The following is a 24,613-nucleotide window of genomic DNA, read 5'->3' as shown; positions in this document are numbered from 1 at the left end:
TTTGGGAAGGTGAGGGATCAAAGGTGGGACATGGAATTTTTAACGGTGGTAAAACTATAGCGTGTGATACTCTAATGGTAGTACAGGATACAGGACATTGTACTTTGCTTAACTAATAATAATATATCAACGTTGACTCATCAATTGAAACCTATCTACTACATTAATGCAAAATGTTAAAAATAGAGGAAACTCTAGGGTTGGGGTGTATGGGAGTTCTCTGTGCTATCTGCTTAATTCTTCCATAAAGCTGAAACCATTACCAAAAAATAAAGTCTATTAATTTTTTTAAAGGTGATAGGAACCGAAATAATGATCTGATTAAGGAAAAAACGCCTTTATCTCCAACACAACTCCAAGCTAACTCTTTAATATAAAGTAGAATTTGGCCTAAAAATAATTCTAACCAGCTCATGTGAGCCCACTTTAAAGACCTCCAACCCCCACACCATGACTGAGGACATAGCAAAGAAGAAAGTAGACTTTTGGACCCTTGGATCCATTGCCAGGTGTGAGTTCCACTCGCGTGCTGTTGACTGTGCATATTAGATCTCTATGACTGTGTAACAAAATACCATAAACTTAATGACTGAAAACTACTCACATTTGCTTATTGTAGTTTCTCTGGGTTGGAATCCAGGCTTGGCATAGGTGGGGCTTCTGCTCAGGTTCTTATAGGCTAGAATCAAGATGGCAGTTGGGCTGCATTTCATCCGAAGTCTTGACAGGGCAAGAATCTGCTTCCAAGTTCAATCGGTTTTCATGTGACTAAAGGCCTCGCTTGTTGCTGGCCCCTGGCTGGAGGCCACCTCAGGTCCTAGAAGGAGTTTAGCTTCCTAAACATGGCCATTTACTCCATGAAGCCATCCAGGAGAATGCAATCTGTTAAAAAAAGACTCACATAGCACCCTATAATAATAGGAGTGATAATCCATCAATTTGTTATACACTATTAGTTACAGACAAGTCACAGTTCCCACATACACTCAGTAAGGGGGATTAATTGCACAAAGGTGTGGGCACCTAGAAGCAGGGACTCACAAGAAGTCCCTAAGGTCTCTCTGTCACATGTACTAACTGAAGAACTGCAGAAAGAGCAACCAAAACCAAAACACATTAGAATGTATGGCCTTGAAGAGAAACTTGAGATCCATGAAAGATAACATTTAGCCCATTGGCTAAAGTTTTTACTGAATGGATGGGATCTGTCCATATGTACTCTGGGGCTTTTTGGAAGCATAATGACTATGCAAAGTATGAAGATGTTTGCACTTCCAAGCTGAACCACAGGGGTGTTATTTTTATTCTTTTCACTGAAGGATAATAATAGCATCAAACATGTATGTATCACTTACTATGTGTCAGACACTCTGCTATGGTTCAATTAATCATGGTTTAAATAACATTTTTATCATCCTTATTATACAAAAATAAATGGAAGCACAGGGCGATATCAGGGCTAGTAAGTGACAAAGCCAAGATTCAAACCAGGGAGGCTACGGTGCCCTTTCATTCTATACGGATTATGTGAAATAGTGAAGTGAAGGCTGGGGGAAACTCTGAAAGGTCACAAAATTTGAAAAGAAACAAAAAGTTATCAGAAAATTATTGTTCTATTACATCTAAAGCCCACTCTCCCCAGTACAACTCTTTACCATCTGGTTCATGCACAGATTTTAATGAATGTTACCAGATCAAATTTTAGAGCGCTGTAGTCCATCTGCTATAACAGGGACTGTGGAAATATCACTCTTGCATTCTGCTAGTCAATAACCAAGACTTATTGTCCAATTCCTACCTCTAATCTACAAGTCATAATCATTGATGTCTCCATGACAACATAACTAATTTTATAAAGAGAGATATTGGCGACGCGTATACAGATCTGTATGTAGCACATTTCTGATGTGCATTTACTAAATATGTGGGACTAGAAGGCCTTGTACTAGATGTAGATGTGATAGGGGAATAAAAATGAATATGGATTCTCTCCACCCTCAAAGAGTTTATAATCCAGTTGGAGAGGCAGGCTTATAACAAATATAATGAAAGACAGAATGAAATATGTGCTACTAATAGAGGAATAAACAAGATGGTAGGGGAGCCCAGAGGAAGCAGGGATGGGTATTTCAGAATGAGTCAGATGTCAAACTTGCTCCCAATCCTTACCTGTGACCTTCTCTGTGATCTAAAAATGTCAACTTTTAAGAAATGTGTTGTCAACTTAAAGAACAAAGAAAAAATCACTAGAGTGGCCATAAAAAACCTTGGCAATCACTTGCTGGAGCCCATGAAGAAGGGCCTGACAGAGAACACTCTGGTTCTCTGGATTTGTTCGTGACTTACCTCAACAAAGATTCCTGGTACCAAGAGATTTCTTTCTTCATGTTGAAAACTGGTGAGAAAGGAGAAAAGACCAACATTTCAAGAGAAAAGGAAATTAGCCAGAATTCACAAAGCTTTCAATTTGATAATAAAAATCATAATAGGTTCAGATCTCTGGGATAAATTTTATGCTATGTTCCAACAATAAGATGACCACATTTATCTAAATTATAAGAAATAATTAATTTACAATTATTCTTTGTCCCTCAAAAATGCAGCAGGCATTTAGACAAATGCTTGATGTGTATAAGAAACACCTGGAGATTTTGTTACAAAGCAGATCTGGGGTTGAGAGGATTTGAATCTCTAATAGGTTCCCAGGCAAAGCTGATGTTGCTGGTTTTTGGACTATACTTTGAGTACAAGGATTTAAAGAAAACACTAAGTATATATGTGTACAACCTGTTCACTAGAAAGGTACGGTTGTGGGGGTCCCTGGGTGGCTCAGTCATTTAAGCATCTACTTTTGGCTCAAGTCATGATCCTGCAGTCCTGGGATTGAGCCCATGTGGGGCTCCCTGCTCAGAGGGGAGCCTACTTCTCCCCCTCTCTCTGCCCCTCCTCCCTGCTAATGCTCTCTTTCAAATAAATAAATACATCCTTAAAAAATAAAATACTGTTGTGGCCCAGGTTGCAGACCAGATGAATACAGAATGAATTAGGAAGAAGAGAAAAATTTTAACATAGGTCTTTCTTTTATTTTTTTAAGATTTATTTATTTATTTTATATATTTGTATATTTTATATATTTATTTATTTGAGAGAGAGTGTGTGTGAGCGGGGTGGGGGGAATCCTCAAGCAGACTCCATGCTGAGCAGAGAGCCTGATGCGAGGCTCTATCCTAGGACCTTGAGATCATGACCTGAGCCAAGATCAAGAGTCAGATGCTTAACCAGCTGAGCCACCCAGGTGCCCCTAAAAGTCAGTCTTAACTGATGACTTATCATAAAGAGGACTATACTCTGCTCTACTACATGGCATAAGATATTTTTATGATTTAAAATCTTCTTCAAGAAATATGTATACATTTGTGTTCAGTTTGTCAGAATATTTTATTTTTAGTTTTAATTCTTTATTAAATAAATTCATATTAAACCCCTGCTTTAATATGAACTTTTACCATCAGTGCTTTAATATATTTTTTAAATCTAGTTCTTGATTTAATTAGAGCAGATCAAGATTCTGAGAAATGTGAATCTTATAAAAATGTGGATATTTCTTTAAGAAAAATAATACCCTTTGGGGAATACAAAAATTAGGTATGAAAGTGAATATTTATTTAGCAAAAAAATGCTCAGGGACTCCCCAGAGTCAATGGCCATGAGGAGACACGCCATGGAGGGAATGTTAGAGTGGATGTGGAAAGTGGACCTAACCAACTATGGTTAAAATATTATTATATTTTAAATATTAAAATATTATTTATCCACTTTACACTCCCATGGCCTTGGATGAACCCTGAAACTGAAGCTTTAATAGCTTCACAGTAAATTTGTCCCTAGTTTTAGTTCAATCCTTGATTAGCTAGAGTATGTCCATCTTTTTCAAGATGCGCAAATTGGTAATATAATCACAAATCTAAAATACTTAACTAATTAAAAAAGAAAATACTATTTTTTTCCAAAAAATATACAGAGAAAGCATATTGAAAAATATAATCATTTTTATTACCTTTTTAAAATGTATTATTTTGCCTATCACAGACAGCCTCTGATTTAAAAATGGTTCCTTTCCGGAAAGCCAGCTGTTTAGAACTCAGTGCGGTGCATCTGTTACATAATCAGCTTCTCAGGGAAGCCCACAAAAAATCTGTTTATTCTACAACATGTGTCCCATAATAATATAGAATGTAAAATCTATTTTAACAGCTTTCTAGTATTATGATGTATGAGAATTTCTCTGTCCTGGAACATCCAGAATGTTTCTGATGGGTTATGGGGCTTCCAGGTCCCCAGAGACCAACCAGCCCTCATGTTCCCTGCAAAGAAGGTGATGGCAACACTCCAGCCTCAAGAGCAGGGCAGCAGTAACCTCAGATGAAGGGAAGGAAAAAAAGTGCAGTAAAGGGTAAGAGGGTGAGAACTTTCTATACCTCCCTCAGGATATCCTCAGTCCAAGCCCACTCCCCAAGTGTCCTTTTCTTCCCTAAGGAAGTCCCAGAATGTAGTCTGTCTCTTTCCCCTCTTGTCATCTACTACTGCTAGCACAGGCTCCCCTCCTCCAGGGGCCAGGGGGAGACAAGACATATTTTCCCAGCTTCTCTCTTTTTCACTCATTCCCAGCATAATAGCAATCTTTGCAATTTTCAAACGTGGTAATGCTGGAACTTCAAAGGAAAAGAATTGGAAGTTTCTTTTTCACCCACAGACACCCTAGGTAGGATATATAAACAGAGGAAGAATTTTTTTTCTCACTTTATAAGAAAAATGCAGTCTTAGACCTAGTTTGCCAATATGTAATCATAGATGTCAAGGCCAAGTGCTAGGATGGGCATGGATAGGGGTCTTCACGTAGGAGCAGAAGGGATAAATTGATGGATGGGACTGGCAAAAGCTGCTGAGAATACCTAGCTTAGGGATGGAGTAGTGATAGCAAGGGGAAGGGGGGACATGGGGTCCCCCTTCTTTAACTCCTTACCCCTAACCAGTTCTACCACATGACACTTCCAGATCCTTGTGGACCACATGGGGAAGAAGTGGAGAATGAGGGTCAAGACCAGGGGTATAGGCAGCCCTCCAGGTGTCAACAATAGAAATCAAACACAACAGACAAAGCAGTAGTAGCGGAGAAGAAAGGGGGTTTGTGCAACTACCTAATGAAGGAGGCTTTCACCAGCAGCTAGTCCAGCTTCTGAATGTAGATGGTAATTGTTTAGAAAGTCACATCAGAGAGGCTGGAGCAAGAAAGTTGGGAAGATCAACTTCTCTTCTACTACTTGAGGCTCAGGAGGCCCTCATACATACCTTTTTTTCCCAGTGAAGTATGATACCTTTGAAATCTCTATCTTCTTTCTTGATTCTATCCCCTTGTGCATAGAACAAAAAAATTGCTGCTTTCCACAAACACAGTTATCTAGTCAGATAAAAATCTTGACTCCCAGTCAGAATCCAACCAGAGGAAAACTTTTGCCAAAAAAAAAACAAAAAAACAAAAAAAAAGGACCATCCAAACGGCCCTGGTCTACCAAGCAAGATGTGCTTGTTTTTAAAGAACACCAAGTGAGAACCCCAGGGAAAGTGCAATTCTCACAGGCTCTAGAACTCACACTCTGACCCCATGATCTGACACTTCTGTTTCATTTCCTATGCACCCTTTCACTCACTTTAATTGAGGGAAAGCAATTTCTCAACTTTTATTAAGATAAACTTGATGTATTTCCCAGAACTGTAGTTGGGTCAATTAACTTCTCCTTCATTGCAGGCTACGTATTTTGGTAGCCAGTAAGTCACATGACCGAGGTATCCCTTACACTGCCGCATGTTTCCATCCCAGCACACACGGACCAGAAACACAAACACATGCATCCAAAACCCAAGGTTCTCTGGGCTTCGTGGTGAGGACAATTTTTTTTAAATTTTTTATTTTGTGTCTTTGCCACCTCCAAACACACACCCTACACAACCCTGTAAATTGGTGAATTGGTTTATTGTCCCCAGGCTATTTGTCTTTACATATAATCAAGTGATCTTTATATCTTCAGGCAGCACCAGCCTAGGTGTAAAAGTGATAAAAATATTTACCTAACTCTGCTTTGACCTATTGACCTATTAAAACAGGATGCTCTCAGTGTCTTCATCTCTCCAAACTTCTGGGAATCCTTGGAAGATATACTTTGTGTAATCCAAACACAGTCCAATTTGCTAGAACCTAGAATCTATCCTTTTCCTCCTCCAATTCCATCTTCCTGCCCTAATGGCCACCAACAATGTCTCCGGGCCCATAAAGTACAGTTAAAGTGCCTCCTTATGGGACCCCTGGGTGGCACAGTGGTTAAGTGTCTGGCTCTTGGTTTTGGTTCAGGTCTTGATCTCAAGGTCACAAGATCAAGCCCCACATCAGGCTCCAGGGTCAGCACAGAGTCTGCTTGAGATTCTCTCTCCCTCTCCCTCTGCTCCTTCTGCTCGTGCTCTCTCTCTCTCTCTCAAATAAATAAATAAATCTTTAAAAAAGAAAAGAAGAAGAAAAAAGAGTGCCTCCTTACTCCAGGGATCATGGTACCATATAAGCCATGCCTTGGTACCACGTCACCTGCACTGGTGAAGTCTTGACATTATTTGTATAGTAACACTGGGATTTAATCCAACGGTCTAGTAACGGTCCTGAGGGGATATACTGTTGCCCTTGCTTCTGGTGCCAGTATGGTGGTCCTGAGTCCCTCTGGTACAAGAGTCACTAGTAGCATAGGGACCATAATAATCACAGTATCCAAGAGGCTGCATGTACCTTCTGACTTCTCTACCTTGGAATCACCTACAGTTACATCAAGAATTTCTAAGGAGCAACCCCCCTTTCTCCTGCTCCCCAGGTCTCATGTTCCTTCTGCTTTTTTCATATGTCTCACCCTGCAGGGCTCAAGCACAGCTGTGCAGCAAGGAAGAGACTAAAGATATTTTGAACTAGAGACACAAGGCTTTCCTTATTCATTTGTTTGTTCATTTGACACTTATTAAGAATCCACTATCTGCTCATCCCAGTTCCATGCACTGGATTTACAGGGCTGGGGAGGACGAGCTCTTGCCTGCAGAGCTGGCAATCTAGTGTCAAGTCAGCTGAGCAACAAGGGCAGTGTGAACAGTGTTAGGGTCCAAGAGACCAGATAGATAACCGCTCAACACAGGGCCACAAGCGAGGCTCTGTGGTCAGACTCTCTAAGACTCAACTTTGGTCCCATCATTCAGTAGCTATATGGCCCAGGTAACTTACTTAATCTCCTTGCAGCTCAGTTTTCTCATCTGAAAAATTCTATTGACAGATGGGCTATTGGAAGTTTGGATAGGGTAAACATGAATAAGAATTAATACTGACTTATTAACTTTGTTAAGTGACTTTAGCCCATCTATGTTACTTACAAATTAGTACCGTTTAAATTTCTGTAATAAACATATTAATAAGTAATTATTATTAATGTGTAAGGTCCAAAATATGTATGATTATCTTTAGTTTCTGGAAATCATGAGAAACAAAGCTATTATAAAATAAGTATTAAAACCATAACCCTATTTGGGAGGTGATTAGAAATTCAAAAAATTATTATCTTAAAAAAAAAAAGGAGGAGCACTTAGGTGACGCAGTCAGTTAAGCATCCAACTTTTGATTTCAGTTCAGGTCATGATCTCATGAGATCCAGCCCCACATCAGGCTTCTGGCTCAGTTTGAAGTCTGCTTGGGATTCTCTCTCCACCCCCTCTTCTCTAAAATAAACAAATAAACATTTTAAAAAATGATACACGCCTCCAGGAAAGCTTAAAGCAAAGAGAGTCTGACCTCAGCCCTTTGTTAGTCCTATACAGTACAAAGGACTGAATAGGTTTGAGATAATGGGTAGAGAATAATTCAATCTGATTTTTTGTTTTGTGTATATCAACACAACTGTTTGATTGCCTGCTTTTTTGGCTGTCCAGACAGCTGTGGTGCTTATTGGGTAGACCTAGGAATTCTATGATGACAAAGTAATTACAACTCCTATAACTGTAGAAATACACATTTTATAGCAACTCATTTACTCCACACCAATGATTTATTACATTTGTATGTGTGCACATATAAGTTTGCCATGACAAGATGATGCTTGGTAATTAATTTGCCAACATAGTTTTATGTAATGGAATCCAGCCATGCTCAACGCACCACATTTAATAAAAGAAAGTGCTTAAACAGAACTCTGTTCTGAAAAGCCATTTGGTGTGATGGTGAAACATCAGGAAACCAAAGCAGAAATGTGAAGCAGGAAGCCGAAATCTAAAACAGTGCTACAAATCCCAAAGAGCCAGCCTGTTTGAGCTGTGAAGACTTCCCACCCCAAACGGCAGTGTTCTTGCATTACATAAAAGTGAGTGGTCTTCTGGGAGCCCAAAGAGAAAGAAAGGAACAGGATTTCTTATTCTTTCAGCTGGCCTGCAAATTCATACATGAACTATTAGAAGACATCACTCGGAATGGAGACATTTGAAGTTCTGGGAGTGTTTTTATTTTGAGTTTCGCTTCTCAGAAGTGACATCATTGTTGATATAGCTTACCTTTACACAGGAGCCGGCAGTTAGCATCTCAGCTCATGAGTGAAATTGTTTTTGTTTAGTTTGGAAAGAAAAATTGATTCCTTTTTTTTGTCTTTCAAAATAATATTAGTGATACGCTCTCTGGAGTGGAACATCCCAGAACAGACCATTTTTCTCCCTATAATTAATTGCTGCTGAATTTTTTATTACCTAGATACATTCTTCTTTTTTTTTTTTTAATGACATTTGAGATCAAAAAGAATCAAAGCACTGTCTGTATATGGAACAAACAGTTGCATCTAAAATAGTCCTGCCTGAAGATCCTCTCATGATTAAAAGTCCTCTAGCTAGGGGCACCTGGGTGGCTAAGTCGGGAAAGTGTCTGCTTTCAGCCCAGGTCAAAATCCCAGGGTCCTGGGATCAAGCCCCGAGTCAGGCTCCCTGCTCATTGGAGAGCTTGCTTCTCCCTCTCCCTCTGCCAGTTGCTCCCCCTGCTTGTGCTCTGTGTGTGTGTGTGTGTGTGTGTGTGTGTGTGTGTGTGTGAAATAAATAAATCAGATAAAATCTTTATAAAAAAAAGTCCTCCAAAAAAAAAGTCCTCCAGATAAAGATAGACAAATGCTCACCTCTCCTTGCACACTGCCTGCCTACACACACAGTCCCTACACAACTCAACCCACCCACCCTCCACCTACATGTCCTCCCTTCTGCAAGAAGTAACAGCATAACAGTGTGGAAGATGATCTGCGATCCCTTCTGATATTTGGCACTTACTTCACCAGGACTGTCCAGAGACGAGCCTACATAAATTAGTCTGGGAAAAGAGCAACAAATTCCACCTCCTTATGAATGTCACTGCCTAGCTCCTAGAGAAGTGTTTTATGATTTATGTCCCTCCTCTGCCCTTATTGACTTCTCTTGTCCTTTGCTAATTTTCATTCCCTCTTATGTTGATCTGAAAATACTTGTTTCCTGTCTTCATTGTCTCCAAGTCATTCTGCACATTGTTCAGAAGGCCTCGTGTCCGGTACCCCATCCCTAATGCTAACCAAGATAGTTTGGCCCTTCATTATATTCCACCACAGTTACAGAAATTTAAAATCTGAATAGCTATGCAGATTATTACATTCCATTGCTGCCCAAACCATGCTTTTGTCATCAGAAAAACATAAAATTGCAGGCAAACATGTTTACATCAGGAAATTTGAGAACTTAAAAGTATTGGTGGAGTGTCATTGTAAAGATATTGGTGTGTTTCCAGTCTTCTTTTTCTAAAAGAGATGGATAAACAGATCATGTCATCAGGTTTCTACACCAATCAAACACAACCCCACGCAATGAGCTGAAATTGTGACCATTCTACAATTACATTTGGATGCATTTTGCACACTTAAAATATTCAGTCTTTCCACATAGAAATATGTCTCTGTGCTTTTTTAAGTCCCTCCGTGAAATTCTATCATTCTCTTACTAAAATCTAAAAGTTCCCATACTCTTCTTTTCAAAATATTTTTCTAAGTATTGTTATATTTTTGCTCTTGTGAATGGAATTTGGTCTTTCCATTTTCTGAACTAGTTATGGTTGGTGTGTTGGAAAGTTATTATGTTTTATCTATTAATTTCTGACTAAACTATAATTAGTCCTAATAGCTCCTCAGTCAAGTCCACAATTTTACAAGATGAGAACGAGCATGGATACTTGAATACCAAAAAAAAAAAAAAAATTAAAAATGCAAGAGAAAACAGAAGAAAAGAAAACATTGGATATGGTTGGACAGCCTCCTTGGGATGTGCGCATGTGTGTGTGCATGTGTGTGTAGAGAAAAGAAAAAGCTGAATGATATCTTTGACCTTCTCCTTTGGCGTGTTTTTGGATGCCTAGTTGCTATTGCTAGTGCAATGCCAGATAATAAGTTCTCAATTAATGTTTGTTAAAGGAATAAACACAAATTATAAAGCAGAATTGGAATAAGTAAGAAGTAATATCCTTCTTGTATTCATAAAAGCACCAGTGTTCTTTGTGTACAAAAGAGTGATGGAGGGGAATATGCCAAAGGAATGCCAGATTGATCAAAGTGGGGCATAAATCCATGGATTCTATTTGGTGCTGACAGAATTGGGATCTTCAGTGGTGATATACATCAATTCAGGTCTCAAAGGTAAGTTAAATTCACATTTTGAATCAAGAACTTCAACTCAAACAAATCTGCCAAAAATGTGTGTTCTGGGACAAGAGGTTACTAGGAAACAGGGTAAAGCTCTTTGACGTGGCCCCAGAAGCACCGAGAGGCAGCGGGCACCACTTGGATCGGAGCACACTCCCCTTCTCCTATGGGTAAGGTTAATCCAACTGACCTTTTAAAGATGGTTAAAACTAATAATTTGTTGACATAAAATTACATTCCTCTATGTGAGGGTTACCCGTAAATGGCAATACGAGCATTCTGGGGTACTTTAAAATAATAAATAAACATGGATTGAAAAGATATCATTATTATAAGCCATCAGAAATTAATTAAGCCACTTTGGGCTGCTCGTTCTACAGAAGTTTGCAGCCCAAGGAAGTGAAGTTCTGAATAAACTCTTGGCTGTTAATCCTTCTAAATACCATAAGAAGGTGAAAACCTCTCAAATTCAACTAAAGCATTTTGTTTCCTTGGGAAAAATTCCTAATTCTCAGGTTCATTAAGCTTGTGGCAATCGTGGGCAAAACGTATGCGTGCATGCATGTGAACGTGTGTGTGTGTGTTTTGCAAACTCAAAGAAAAGTCCCCATGAACCTGTTTCAAATTAATTTGTGCATTAATCTGTGCAGGAAGATTTCTTTATTTGATAAAAGAAGAGGGGGAAAAGGCATCACAGTGACTTAAAAGTTTTGACTAATTTCTGACTGTGCCTGAGGAGTTTCCACTATGTCTTCCAATCAACAAAGGATTTGTGACTCTTTTCAGTGTGCCTGAGATTACACAGACAAATTACTTAAGAGCCCGAGGAGATTATCTCTAATTGGCATAAAAGGGATATGGCATTAAAAACAAAACTCTCTGAAACTCTGACAGTGTTTGGTGCCCTTTGGGTAAGGCAGTGCCCCAAGTGCAAACACCATGGAAATAAATACATCAGCTGTGATAGGTGGCCTTTTGAGGTCTTATTTAGACCAGAGGAGAATTTCTTTCCTTGCACTGCTCCACAGAGTTGTCACACTCGCTGAATGAGGGCAAATGATAGACTCATCTCGGCAGGCCCTCTTCCTAATGGTCGCCTTTGCTATCGCTGACTCATTGTCCTCACTTAAGAAACACCAACACCAATGCCCACTGAGAGGCAATATGAGACACTTCTGGATGATGTAGAGACCAGAGATTGAAGACAATTGGGGGTGCAGTGGCAGGGGCAGGGAGATGAGGTTCACAGGAGCAGACAGGTAGGAATGAATATGAAGCAGTGAATTTCACCAAATATTTAGTTAATCACGAGTCATCGGGTTAAGTAATAGGGCCTTATCAGGGCTTAAAATCCCAAGGAGAAAATAAGAGGGATTTATTGTAAAACTGAATAAGATCACACGGAACAGCCAACAGAAAAGTCCTGGGACAAAAATTAACAACGTGGGAAGCCACTAGCAATCAATCCATCTGAAATGCTTGTTGTGCAGTTGTGGGCACTGAGGCCCAGAGAAACCAAGCATCTTACCTGGGGCCACATAAATGGCCAAGTAGTCTGGCTGAGAACTCAGATCTTATGTTCCTACCAGTATACCACACTGCCTCACAGGACGGACTGTCAAATAATATAAAAGATAAGTAGATGAGTTTAGGAGAGAGAGAGACGTCTATATAACACAGTATGCTCAAAAAGTTTTACAGACACATACATTTTTTTTAAAAATGGCAAGCAAATAAACGACAAAATCAGTCCTTGAAGAAGAGGTCAAATTTCAAAGAGCAGCATGGAAGGGAAGAGAGTGGGCCAGGGGAAGAGCACGAGCTCCGACTTGGAGAGCAGGACACAACCACGCTTAGGACACCGTGGAGACGCAGGGGGGCTGAGCTAAAGGAACCTCATGTTCCTTTAGGATGATGGGAGTGAAAAGATGCAGCAAATGTCTTCCCCCTGGAATCCTCCAGGGTGAGCTCTGGTTTTGGAATTCTCTGCAGGAGTTAAGGCCAACATTGTCCAATCAATCCGATCCCCTCATTAGCCCCCAGGTTCCTGTGTTCCTTCCTAAACTCTTGCCTTTGCTCACCCAAGTCCTCCTAGGACAAAACTTACTTCATGTTCAAGGTCAGATGGAAAGCCTGCTTCTGTGAAAATGTCCCAGATCCTTGGACCCATGTAAGATTCTGTTTCCCAAACCATGTTGAGTGCTGGCTAAATTACACGATCATGTAGACTATAAGCTTTGAACAGACAGATGTCATACCTTGCACTTCCTGCTCACAACCATCCTAGGCATGCTGTGGGTCCTTAATTGTTCCTTGGCCAAATAATGAAAAGAAGCAGCTCTTCCAATGGACCTGTCATCAAGTCCTTGTCACTTATTCACAGGTTTTCACCTAAAGTGAAAAATGATGATGGTGATGATGATAATGATAAGGATGAGAACACTGCTGGTGGTGGTGGTGGTGGTGACGATAATGACAGTAATGACAATAGCCGCTAACATTTCTTGAGTACTTTTGATACGCCAGACACACTTCAAAGCACTAATTTGTGTACCTCCATTTAACACTTGACACAATCTTGTGAGATGCATACAGTTATTATCATCATTTTATAGTAGAATAAAATTAGGCACCAAATTCTGATCATAAAAAAACAAACCAACGGAGATCCCTGGGTGGCTCAATGGTTTAGTGCCTGCCTTCAGCCCGGGGCGTGATCCTGGAGTCCTGGGATCGAGTCCCAGCTTGGGCTCCCTGCAAGGAGCCTGCTTCTCTCTCTGCCTGTGTCTCTGCCTCTCTCTCTCTCTCTCTCTCTGTCTCTCTGTGTCTCTCATGAATAAATAAAGTCTTTAAAAAAAAAAAAAACCAAACCAAACCAAATTCCTATGCAGAAAGTTTCCTTTCATGACTGTGACAGGTAGACTGATTTTTATTTTAAATTCAGATTTCTATAAGATAAGTGGGTTTAAATATCTCTTTCTTTACTTAAAGATTATGCCACACACCTCTCATGTCCTTCCCCATGAAAGCAGGGAAGATACTTAAAATTTTTAAGCACCCAGAAGGCAGGAATATCTGCCTTTAACCATAGATACTTGACTATCGGCTCTGTTGAAGGAGATTCTATTGGGTCATCACCCTGTCTTATCCGTCACCACCACCCCTGCCCCCAGAGTAGGAAGAGCGATGCATCTAACTGAAAGATTTAAGAGAAGGATCCGAGCATGTGTGGCTTGGCACCTTCCTCTTCCTTTTCATAACACTGTGTCTGCAAACTGTGTGCATTTTGCTCAGCTCGTCAGCCCTCCGTTTAGCAGAGCAGACCCAGTTGCTGAGCTGCAGTTGGAGCTGCCTAATTTTGAAGTTCAGTATGAAGCAGCACTGTGTTGCCACATATTCGAACCAAGATTCCAGCAGCTCTTCTGGATGTGCAGCTGACATTTTGGTCACCATGTGCCTGACTCCTTGTCTAGCTTTCAATGGTTCTGACTGGTCATGGCAGACTGGTGCTTTCTGAAAACTGAGCCATGAACCAAAAAATGTTGCTACATGAAAGAGAATTTGCATTAAGAATGCAAATTCCTACATAAGAATTGCATTCTTAATGCAAATTGGTACGTAAGTACAAAGTTTTAATTCTGTATTGAGTATATAATACTGCAAAGCAATATTTGATTTAATCCTTGCAGTCCAGGAATAGGACTATCATTGAATTGATCACATCAAAAGCTTTCAAACAAGTCATATTGTTGAGGAAATAGTTTGGACTCTCTAGCAATGAATGCATCCACACCTGTTGGTACAGTTCTTTCTTTTCCAGTAGGACGCATATGCTACTAGGATGATTCTACCAAACAAATACTTCATGGCAACATGAAATGACACACCTAGCACAAGAAAAGACTCCCCCTTAATGAGGAAATAATGTCATTCTTACATGTTTCCGCATTAAGAAGTCACACTAGAATCTATTATAATAGTATGTATTATAATATTATGCTATGTCAACCATACCTGTATTGCATACTTGGGGGGACAGGTTTTTTTTAAAATTAATAATAATCCCTAGTTCTTTCACTTAAGAGAGACATTAGCAAAATGTAACAATGTTATGTTTAGGGATGCTTTTAACATTTTTAAGCCCCAGACTGACAAGAACAAAGAATCACTTTGCTAACTAATGTATTAAATATGTTGTCTATTTATATAGTAATTGTTTGATGGAAAATTCATCTCTTTTGTTCCTTCTTATCTTTTCTTTCCTCTTGTCCATGCAGTGTATTTATGAATTATGCATGTGAACATAATTAAAAGTAACAATTGGTGAATTGTATTCCATGGACATTGTTCCATGTTTCAAGTCTTATTTAGGCTGAACCAAATTTATGCAAAGAGAAGAGCTTATAATTAAATTCATAGCCATCCTTCCTGGGAAGGTTTCTTTTATGTAAAATGCATTGCTTGCTAGAGGCTGTTTTTCTGACCAAAAGCTTTGCATAGCATCTTAAAAAAAAAAAAAAATCAGTGGACAATTTAACAGCAGCCCCCACCCCTTCCTACAAATGAAGGTTTTCCTATAACTGGTTATCCATCTTCCTCAGTTTTCTCCAGCTTGGTTAGTCTGCCCACCATGTAGAACTGTTAAGAATCAGCTCCCACAGTGGTTTGGTTATTTGCAAATTAGGAACAGATACAATAATGGCAAATGGTTGGATGAGATCAATTCCTAAAATGTGCTCCTTTGATTATTCTCAGGAGCTCCCGTAGCAATTTTTCATCTTTTGTTTGCTTGTTTGTTTTTTATGTTTTAGTACAAGAATCCTGGAACAGGAAAAAGACAACTGAGACACTGAGAAGGATAGCGCTGTATCCACAGGAATATTTATTCTGTGAGGAAAAAAAAAAAAAGATTACTGCAAACATTAGCCCAACTCCATCCTTCTTTCTTCCTCATTTACATTTCTCAAAGAATTCTTTCTTTAGGAGAATACTTTTTATCAAGCGATTCTATTTTTTTTAAGCTATGATCCAAACTCCCAGTTTAATGTCATGAGCACACTTGACCAAAAATCACCTGCACTCCATCATCTATTAAAGCTGAGAATATTCCTCGTAGAACCTGTCCCCTTATTTTACTAGCACATACCTAGATAGTCTTTCTCTTTCTTGACCCAGGTCATCCTTAGCAATTTCCTTCTCTGCCCTTATTATTTTCCTGAAACAGAAAATCCCTCTGTAAAGATACCACATGATGAATTTGTAGTAAGGAACGAATGGACTATTTCCTTTCACTGTCAACAAACAATCATTTCTGATTCAAAGTCAATTTCTCTGCAGTGTGACAATATCACGGGATGGCTAGACCTGGAGAAACGTCAGATTTGCTCTTGGATTCAGGGAAGAATGTAAGGTGCAAGCACTACAGCCTGGCCTGATGTTTTTAAATGTAGTTTGATATTCTCTCCTCTTCCTTCCTCAGCTCTTCTCTTCTCCCATGATTTGAAAAATGTCACATTTAAAAGCTTTGGCTGGCCCACGGTGTCACCTCAGATCCATCATCATCTTCTCAGCTCATCCTTCTATTAAAAATAAGATATTTATACTTCTAGATGAAATAGGAGAAACCTAGGCCTGACGAATGACTTCCTGTTGTCATCATTACTGGACAGCATATGATTGGAGAGAGCTCGGCCATGATCTAGTGTTATTGCCTTCTGTGGTGCTGACTGGAAACAATCACTCATAAGCACATACTCCAAAGTTTATTTTTAAGAATTAAACTGTTAATTAAAGAGACGAATAATGAAGATAAGAAGCATGCATGGAAAGGTGGTGACAGATGTCATAGGCTGCAGGTGTTAACGTCTGTTGAGAAGATACATGAATTCCTTAAATTATCTCATATCTCTGAATAGTTGAATGAAATCAGTTATTATAGGTCTTGAGGGACAGAAACAGTTGTTTGAAATAAGCACTGCTCCTATTTACAACAGAACCCCCTTACAGATGGAGAAGGCCCAGCAGAGCCTGGAGTGTGGCCATATTGTTCCAACAGGTTCAGGAGATGACCTTAAGAGATACCCAAACGTGGCATTAAATACCCTGAATCACATAGTGAGAAGCGCATTATGGTTTTTTTAGTCTTTCTTCTTTTATCCAAGAGTAAGTCTCAGGTGGTTTAAGTATTTCTTTCACATCACCCGTCATGGGCTAATCTTCCTTTTTAACAGACAGAAGAGACTCTGAATCTTCTGACAGTATCTGGATTGAATTTAGGAATATTGTTTACATTTTATTTGTTTTTGTCATTACCTTCTATTTATTATAAGCAAAACTTATTTCATTTATGGTAGTCATTGATGTTTCCTTTTAAAATAAACTAGTTTAAGAGAAGAGGGGGGGAGGAAGGAAGGAAGGAAGGAAGGAAGGAAGGAAGGAAGGAAGGAAAGAAAGAAAGAAAGAAAGAAAGAAAGAAAGAAAGAAAGAAGAAAGAAAGAGTCACTTTAAATAAAATATATAGGTAGTAGTAGACATGATACCCATATATAACAAAATAATTGAAGAAAAGACATAATGTGAGTATGTGGAAAAAATTGTGAAGGTTTTACACAAAGGACTAAAGTTTGGCAAACACTGGCGTAGCAGGGATTTGTGTCAAAAACCACAGAAAGGACTTAAGTACGTCCCAAGTGTGATGACAAAGATATCAGAGAAAAATATGGAAATAAAATCAGTATTAAGCTTATAAGGGAAAGTCACCTGATGTTTCAAGAGCTATTTTTAGAGTGTCTGAGATCTGTTGTTTATTAAAGACATTGGTTTTCTTCATTCTAAGGAAAAAAAGAAAGAACAAAAGGTGTTCAGCAAGATTTAGTAAAAAGAAATTAACAGCGTTTGATTCCTTGCCTCTCATACATTCCATTCAAAATGACTCACCCTAAAACTTATAAAAATAAGTGAATTTTGACTGGAGATAGGTCATAAGTCAGAGATGCATTTTCCCCTCACTGGATGCTTTATGAAGGGCTGTATGAGCCTCTCTGTTAGGACAGGAGCCTGCTTTGAAAGACACTGATTTGGGGAGTTAGTTTTTCTTTTATCTAAGAGTCTCAGGTGGCAAGTAGTTCTTCTTCTTCTTCTTCTTCTTCTTCTTCTTCTTCTTCTTCTTCTTCTTCTTCTTTCTTCTTTTATTTTTTTTACATTTGCAATGACTTTATTCTTAAATTTTCAATGAGGAGACATTCATAACCTCAGTGTAGTTCTGATAAATTTGACCTGCTCCCAGACAGTTGGATAATTTGGAGTAGAAAGGGTTCGACTACCTGCGCAAATAGTTCTTTAGCATCACTCACCATGGGGCACCTGGGTGGCTCAGTCAGTTAAGCGTCTGCTGTAGGCTCGGGTCCTGATCTTAGGGTCCTGGGATCCAGCTCAGCAGGAAGTCTGCTTCTTCCTCTCCCTCAGCTCCTCTCCTACTCACGCTCATACTGCCTCATAAATCCATCCATCCATCCATCCATCCATCCATCCATCCATCCATCACCATTATGGGCTAATATTCCTTTTTTTGGGTGATTTGGTTGCAGGATTTTCTCTTTCCTTATGGAGCCATCTCCCTCCCTAGGTTCCTCAGCCTCTAAGACCTCAGAGGTTGTGTTAACCACTGTATCCAGGGACTTCACATCTTCCCTTAGCTGGCATTCAGGCGTCTGGAAGGAGTGAATGAATGAACAAATGCATTGGGTCTTCACGTAGGACCCAATCCAGTGAAATATAATGAGAAGAAAAAGAGTACCTCCTCTTCCAGAAAACAGTAACCAAACTCCTCAAGTCCACGGTTTGTTTTTTTTTTTTCTCCCCACTGTTCACCTTAAAAGTGAAGGTCAAAATCAACGCGGTGCAGCCATCCGCTTTACACCCGGTGCATCTCTCTGTGAAGCTGAAAAGATTATAATGAAAATGCCCAAAGAAAGAAGGGAGGGACTATTGTAAATAGTTTTCTCTTGACAACTGGTATCAGCATTTTCTCATAGCCTCGCATTTATTCAGACAAAAATGACAAATGTATTACAATGAATAGAGGAGATCTTTCTGTCTGGATATGGCATAAAAATAAAACAATACTGTACTGATTTTGCTCTCTGAGTATTGTCCTCCTCGCACAATTGCTGAACATTGGCAGAGCTGTTAACACCATTGATAGGAAACAAAGCAAAACTTGGGAGAGATTCTACAGCCCAGGACTTGTGAATGTCTGGGATTTGCAGCGCAGCTTGATGCCACGGTCTGGCTCTTCTGGCTTCAATATTCCACCAGCGACCATGGGGGCTTTTCTCTCCTCATGAAAGTACACCTCTTCCTCAAGGTCACACATTTGCAGTTTCTTAAAGAGATTCCTACTGGTCATGGGACCAGTCTGAGGAGCCTGGTGGGTGCTCTGAAGCCTCCTGGCTTCTTGAACGCTGCCCCCGGGCCCCCAGGATGGAGTAAGGATACGGGAAAGGGACAGTTCCCAATGACAGGACACCCAGCATCCCACCATGGGGACCCCTCCTCCTCTCCTCCCCTCCTCCCCTCCTCCCAGAGCCCCACCGTCTAGTCGGCCACTTTCGCAAAGACATCAACCCAACCTCGTGAAAGTCCCATGCATGCTTAAGTATACCCCAAGCAGGCATGAGGGCAATTCAATCAAGTCTGTATCATAGGCACTCTGGATAGACAGCAAGCTTCAAATATTCCTCGGCCCGTGCCCTACATTTGAGTTTTTAATGTGAGCAAAGTAACTTCTCCCATTCTGGGAGTGATCGGCAAGAGTCCAATCATCCCCTGCTGCTCCACAAACCACTGGCAAGGAGGGAGCTTCATTTCCTGATGAATCATCCAAACCGACCCTGGAGGGCTTTCCAGGCCAAATGAGCCAAGGCCAAATTCTCTCAGCGCTCTGGGCCTGCAATCAGTCACATCGTGGAAGAGGAAGCGAGGGCCTTGTTCTGCAGATGATTTGGGGATGTGTTCCGGTTATCTTTCTCCTGTTTTTCCTTCGTCTCTTGTCCTACAGTCCTTGGCCCACAGTGCAGGGAGACTGCAACTTTTAGGGTCTGTGATGTCTTTTCAAAGGAGCCTGAGAAAGGGGACTCTTACAAGGACAGTGGGCGGAACTGAAGGTGAACCGGCTGAAACACCCACGGGAAGTGACCCAATAATGCAAGATTCCAATGACAGAGGCGGCCCAGTGTCCTGAGAAGAACACAGGCATCAGCAGCAAACAGATTTGGATGTGATTCAAAGCCTTCCTCGCCTTGGCTAAACAGCATAATGTGAACCTCTATTTTCGCAGTTCCAAGTGGGAGGAAGGGACATGATGTACACAAAGTCTCTTGTATATAGATGTCAACTGTGACCAAGGTGCTGTATTGATCTTTTATTCATGAGAAAGAGTATTTTTTGAAGAGGCATTTTTTTGGAAGAGGTATATTTTGTCCTACTCTGGTTTCAAAATTTCTCCTGCTTGATTCCGCCTTTAGGATATCAGGTTCTAGCTGTTCAATTAAATCCTCTGGCATTAGATTTCATGAGAGCAGGTCACTGTTTTTGTTTTGGTTTGTTTAGTTTTGAGGTCACGGTTTTCCTAGTCGTTGTGTTATCAGCTACCAGCACATGACTTTACACACAGTGGTAGCTCCATAAATAGTTGTTGGCAGGTCCAGTTAATACTCAACATTCTGAGCAATAGTAAGAACACTAGCACCATTCCTTCTTACAGAATGAGCTCTTTATTTACACCTTCCCAGAGTTCTACAGGCTCATCCTTGAGACTCCTCATCTCTTTCAGGCTGTGTCCAGTATCTCCAATTAGATTGGAGTCTTTTGACAGCAAGGTCTCGTGTTTCTTTAGTTACCTCCTAGCTCAGCACCATCATACGCAGCAAAGGATATGTTAATACTTACCCTGGCAAATGCTTCTTAGGAGAAACTGCTGTGGCTTTGGTAAATACCTCCTCCAAGTCTTTTTTCTGCCAAGGCACTTGGTTTTTCTTATTTGCCATTAATCACAGTCTATACGTTTTCATTCTAATCTTTCCACTTATTGAATACCGTATAAAATTTCCAATTCAGTCGATAAACATACACACACATACCACAAAGCTAAAATGGACTTTTTAAATCAGGATTCTTTTAAGAAAGGCAAATAGTAGTCTACTTTTAACCCCCTGTTTAGATTTTAAGAGTAACTAGCAGTATTTTTATTTTTTGCAAGGTATACCAATTACCCTCAACACTCCCCAAAAAACATCAGTGCTTCTGAAAACTCAACTCCCATCCTTCTGACTTCATCGGGAGACCTCTTAATAATCAGAATTGCTATTTAAAGTGTACATGCTCCCATAATTCATCTTTCTCCTACTGCTGCAGAGTAAAGCTGTGATGATCAATCACTTAAAGATGAATCCACCTTTTCCCTCCTTGACTGAATATGAGGAAATAGCAATGAGCATGCATCAAATATTGACTACAGAGATAAGAACTGTGTTCTGTGGGAAAAAAAAAATGCTTTTTCAATATTATGCTCATGACATATTTAGGACATCTATTTTATCATTTTTTTGGCCGTACAAATCCCTTTCTAAAACATGCTTAGAATATCAAGGAACGATTTTATGTATCTATCACCAAGTATATCTGGATAATCTATTCATGCCCATTTCCCATGGCTTTTGAGACAGTCTCTCATGTGGAGAAGCCAGCATTTCTAACATCTTTCTTCCCACAAGGATGAAAAATAAAGCCAGAGGAATCTTGTCAGAATATTCTCAGCTTTCTTCCACACATTTCCTTTCCTATCCTAGCCCCTTTCAACCTTAATTCAAGGACAAACACTGGCATTCCTCAGAAACGTGGGGGACAAACACTGGGGACATTGCTTTGAGTGGAAGGTGCTGTTGGATGGACCAAGGGGGCCATTGTTTTTATCTTCCTTAAGAAATGTTCTCTTTCCTCTTCTGTGGTTGGAATAGAGAAACTTTTGCTATATTTTCACTTCAATATAGGATGTGTTCAAGGGATCCCTGGGTGGCTCAGTGGTTTAACGCCTGTCATTGGCCCAGGGCACGATCCTGGAGTCCTGGGATCGAGTCCCATGTTGGGCTCCCGGCATGGAACCTGCTTCTCCCTCCTCCTGTGTCTCTGCCTCTCTCTCTCTCTCTATGTCTATCATAAATAAGTAAATAAATAAATCTTTAAAAAAATATATAGGACATGTTCAACTCACAAAAGGCAAGTGGGACAGAATAACAAGTGAGAAGGGCCCACTGACATAGTATCAGGCAATTGGCAAACCTTTTCAAGAGTCAAAAACTTAAAGTGATAGTGGTTACATTTGAATTAAAATCTATGGAGAACTTCTGCTTCTGGATAAAATTAAATAACAGGAGTTAAATTTATCTTCCCACCTGAAACAACCAAGGAAAATGGACAAAATATATGAAGCAAAGTTGTTCAAGACACTGAGCATTTGCCAACAAAAGATAGTGATTCCTAGAAACACGATATAAATAAGTGAGCCCCAAGCTAGTTGCCCTAGCTTACTGCCTTAGACAGGTTCCAGGCTGTGATATAGAGAAGGAGAACCTGGGTAGATACCAGCAGATTCTTTAAGTTGAGGGAAAAGAGCTGAGAGTTTAGGGATACCAAGGTAGCCAGAATTTACATTCTAGAGAAGAGAGAGTTACAGAGGGAGAACTCTAGAGATCTGCAAAGGATTCTCCTTGAGTATTCAGAAAAGTGATGATCAGTGCATGCATGTGAAAAGCTACTCAGGACCCGGGAAAGAACCACTTGAAATATTCAGAAGTAACAGTACTCTGTATTCATAAAGGCCTGGGAACAGTCTGGTCTCACCAGTCAGCCTGGAAACCTTATAATTCACAGATCATTGGATAGAGCATCCAGAAGATATTTTTGTCTCTGTAGTGGGGAATAATTAGTGCTACACTGAATAATACACTGGTACCAGCATGTGCATAAAGCAAGACTCAGACTGTTACCAAGTCACTTATCTGTGTCCCACAACAAAGCTCAAAAATAATTATAGATACACAAAAGCATTTAGCACACATTTCACAATATTATCACCCCATAAAAAAAAGACCAGGCAGGGGTGGTTCAATCAGTTGAACGTCTGCCTTCTCCTCCAGTAATGATCCCAGAGCCCCGTGTTTGGGTCCCTGCTCAGCAAGGTGTTTGCTTCTCCCTCTATCTCCGCCCCTCTCCCCACTGGTACTCGCTCTCTTGCTCTCTCTCTCCCTCTCTCTCAAATAACTAAAAAAAAAAAAAAAAAATCAAGCATACAAAGAAGCAGAAAATAAGACTCATGATAGGAGAAAAATCAACCAAAACAAAGCCAAAATTGATGTGGATGTTAAGATTAGCAGACAAGCTCTTCTGAAGAAGCTAGGGCTGTGTTGGGGTAAAGCCTTCACTTCATCATCCTGTGGCAGCTAGTACCATCCTTGGTGAGGCCTGCTCAGAACTCACCCGAACCAGGATGGTCCAGGAGCTCACTTGCATCTACTCTACATAGTGCGTGGCAATGGGGTGGTGGTCACAGATGATAAGATCAATGCCCTTGTGAAAGCAGTGGATGTAAATGTTGAACCTTTGTGGCCAGGCTTGTTTGCAAAGGCCCCGTTACAGTGTCAACATCGAGAGCCTCTTCTGCAATATAGGGCCTGGAGGACCCACCTCAGTAGCTGGTACTGCATCAGTAGGAGGTCCTGCTCCCTCTACCATGGCTACCCCAGTTGAAGAGAAGAAAGTGAAAGAAAAGAAAAAAGAATCTGAGAAGGCTGATGATGACATAGGCTTTGGTCTTTTTAACTAAGCTTCTTTTGTAACCTGTTCAATAAAAAACTGAACTTTAATAAAAAATTAGCAGACATTAAAATAGCTATTATAACAGTATATTTCATGTTCTAAAAAATAAGTAGAAAAAGGGAGATACTTTTTAAAGTCCCAAACTGAATTTCCACAGGTGAAAATTAAAATTTCTGAGATGAAAAATGTGCTGGTGAGATTAATGGAAGAGATTAGTGAATTGGAAGACAATAGGGGAAAAAAGTTTAATCAGAGAGAAAAACAATTTTTAAAATAAATAATGATTCCGTGAACTTGGGACAATTTCAACCAAGCTATCTAATATATGTTTAACTGGATTCATTGAAAGAAAAGAGAGAGACATGTGGATACAAAAAATACTTGAATAAGTAATGGCCAAAATTTCCTCAAATATGAAAACTATAAACCCACAGATCCAAGAAAGCCAATAACTCTAAGTACAAAAATATGAAGAAAATAATACTAATACACATAATATTTAAGTTACGCAAACCAAGTGATAAAGAAAAAAGTCTTAAAATCATCTTGGGGAGAAAAGACATGTTACATGGAAAGGAACAAGGATGAGGATGCAAGATTTCTCATTACAGCATAATGCGGGGAGACAGTAAAGACACATCTTTAGAGCACTGAAAGAAAATGTCAGTCTAGAATTCTTTTTTTTTTTTTAAGATTTTATCTATTTATTCATGAGAGACACAGAGAGAGAGGCAGAGACACAGGCAGAGGGAGAAGCAGGCTCCATGCAGGGAGCCTGACGGGGGACTCGATCCCGGGTCTCCAGGATCATGGCCCAAGCTGAAGGCAGCACTAAACTGCTGAGCCACCAGGGCTGCCCTAGAATTCTTTATCCAACAATATCATCTTTCAAAAATCAAGGTAAAATAAAAATATTTCCAGACATACAGAAGCTGAAAAAAATCATCTGTAGCAGATTTCAATAAAAGAAATAT

The sequence above is a fragment of the Canis lupus genome, chromosome 37 (assembly GCF_003254725.2).
Source record: "Canis lupus dingo isolate Sandy chromosome 37, ASM325472v2, whole genome shotgun sequence".
In the NCBI taxonomy this organism is placed as follows: Eukaryota; Metazoa; Chordata; class Mammalia; order Carnivora; family Canidae; genus Canis; species Canis lupus.
Note: the sequence above shows the minus strand (reverse complement) of the source record.